The sequence below is a fragment of the Rhea americana genome, unplaced genomic scaffold (assembly GCF_003343005.1).
Source record: "Rhea americana isolate MKP2758 unplaced genomic scaffold, rheAme1 scaffold_771, whole genome shotgun sequence".
Taxonomy (NCBI): Eukaryota; Metazoa; Chordata; class Aves; order Rheiformes; family Rheidae; genus Rhea; species Rhea americana.
This window is the reverse complement of record NW_028186947.1, coordinates 5,268-7,925: the sequence shown is the minus strand read 5'-3', so window position 1 is coordinate 7,925 and position 2,658 is coordinate 5,268. Positions and strand designations below refer to the sequence as shown.

At 56.7% G+C, this 2,658-nt stretch overlaps 1 pseudogene; it reads left to right on the top strand.

The window, feature by feature from the left end:
* Positions 1–641: 641 nt before the first annotated feature.
* Positions 642–1,802, top strand: LOC146585709 (28S ribosomal RNA; annotated as a pseudogene).
* The last annotated feature ends 856 nt before the right edge of the window (positions 1,803–2,658 follow it).

The following is a 2,658-nucleotide window of genomic DNA, read 5'->3' as shown; positions in this document are numbered from 1 at the left end:
AAGAGGGCGTGAAACTGTTAAGAGGTAAAGGAGTGGGGTGCACAGTCTCCCCGGAGGATTCAACCTGGCGGGCTCGGTCGGCCGTCTCGAGTCTCAGCTGATCCCCGCCTCCCCTCCCCTCCACCCCCCTGGTGGGGGCTGATTGAGGGGGTCACGCAGGCCAGGGACTGCTGCTGGGCCAGCTGCTGACCCCCGTTGGGCACTTTTCCCCTGTGGCGGTGTGCTGTGATGGATTCTGAGTTGTCTAGGAAGGCCCGGTGGGCAGGTGTCTCACCACCGCACGGTGGTGAATGTTACAGCCCCCGGGCAGCAGCTCTCACTGAATGCTGGGGCCAATGGAGAGGACCACCACTGCGCCTTCCCCAGTGGTGGCTTCCCACACCCCAGCGGCAGCGGTGCCGCTGCTTTTCTCCCCACCACCGCTCGCAGCTCATGAGCAGTGCCTGTTGCTTGGCGGCAGCAGTGATGTTGGCTCCCGTCCAGTGGACGGTCCCACCAGTCCCCAGCATGACTGTCAACTGGGGCAAACTGTCCTCGGGGCACCCCAACAGTGATGCATCGCCGGGCAGGATGTGGCCGGTCTCGGGCTCCCGAGGTCTGTGGTGATGCCGGCTACCCACCTGACCTGTCTTGAAACACGGACCAAGAGTCTAGCTGGTTCCCTCCAGAGTTTCCCTCAGGATAGCTAGCACTCATGGGCAGCAGTTTTACATGGTAAAATGAATGATAAGAGGTCAACCTCTGGCTTGCTGACGTGGAGCAGGAACATGGAATACAAGTTCCCTTGCGGTTGAGCCTGTACATTGGGAGGTGGAGATCTGGCCCCAAATGACAGTCTCTGAATTTGACTTGGCGGACAGGCCACCGCTCAAATCAACTCGGAATAAGGTTCCATAGAATTCTATGGTTTGTAAATATCCAAGACAGCTAATTAGTGACGGGCATGAATGGATGACGTGGAGCCAGGCCATGGAACAGGAGTGCTTAGTGGGCCACTTTTGGTAAGTGGAATGGGCGCTGTGGGATGAACCGAATGCCAGGTTAAGGCGCCTGATGCCAACTCTCATCAGACCCCAGAAAATGTGTTGGTTGATACAGACAGCAGGATGGTGGCCAGGGAAGTCGGAACCCGCTACGGAGTGTGTAACAACTCACCTGCCGAATCAAGTAGCCCTGAAAATGGATGGTGCTGAGGTATCGGGCCCATACCCAGCCATCGCAGGCGATGCAAAGCCACGTGGATTATGCTGCGATGAGTAGGTGGGCAGCTGTGATGTGCCTTGAAGCCTGGGGCTGGTGCCTGGGTGAAGCTGCCGCAGGTGCAGATCTTGGTGGTAGTAGCAAATATTCAAACGAGAGCTTTGAAGGCCGAAGTGGAGCAGGGTTCCATGTGAACAGCAGTTGAACATGGGTCAGTCAGGCCTAAGCGACATGCGAGTGCCATTCTAAAGCAATGGGTGATGCACTCCGTTGCCCTCAGCCAATCGAAAGGGAGTCAGGTTCAGATCCCTGAATCCAGAGTGGCGGAGATGGGTGCCACAAGGCGTCCAGTGTGGTACTGGAACCGATCCCGGAGAAGCCATCTGGAGCCCCAGGGAGAGTTCTCTTTTGTTTGTGAAGGGTTAGGTGCCCTGGAAAGGGTTCAGCCCGAGAGAGGGGCTTGCACCTTGGAAAGCGTGGTATTTCCAGGGACGTCCAGTGAGCTCTCATTGTTCTGTGACAATCCAGGGGAGAAAGTGTAAATCTCACCCTGGGCCATACCCATATCTGCAGCAGGTCTCCAAGGTGAACAACCTCTGGCATGTTGGAACAATGGAGGTAAAGGAAGTCGGCAAGTGGGATTCGTATCCTTCAGGATAAGGTTTGGCTCTAAGAGCTAGGGCAGTCAGGTTGGGGCACAAAGCAGAGGCAGGTGTGCGCTGTGGCTGGACAAATCCCTGTGCACCACACCCATTTCCCCAAGGGGGCACGAGTCAGTGACTCTGGTTGCCAGACCCTTCCAGTGGATCGCCCCAGCTGTGGCAGGCACTGCCTGGCCCCTCCCTCCTCCTCCCTGAGCCCCAGCAGCCACCACTGCCCCTCTTCCAGTCATCTGCAGGGCTAAGGGTGGCTGCTGGGACTTGTGGAGGAAGGAGAGTGGGGCCAGGCAGTGGCCTACGTGTGGCTACCTTCAATGGTTTAGCAGGGGGAGCTAGGATCCCGGACTCATGCCAGGACTGTCCCTGTGGGAGAGGAAAGAAAGTGGAGAAACGCAGGGTGGTGAAGAAGGGTCATTACCTCAGATACCAGAAGCTGTTCAATCTGGATCGAAGGAAGCTTGCCGGTATCATCCTCTATAACATCGAAGCACTACGGTGCCCCCCCTTCCGATGGAGGAACTGTATAGCTCCTTCCAAAAGAAGTGGGAGGAGGGAAAATCTTTCGGCAGCCTTGGTACCTGCCTGAGTGCACGAATGATGGATAATTCTACGTTCAAGCCTATGATCTCCCCAGCGGAGGTCGGGAAAAATCTGGCGGAGATGAATAAAGCCTCCGCTCCCGGTCCGGACGGCGTGTCGGTAAGGGACATTATCAAAATGGACCCCCAAGGCAGCCGATTGGCCGAGATGTTCAATTTATGGCTCTTGGCTGGGAAGATCCCGGACTGGGTGAAGGAAT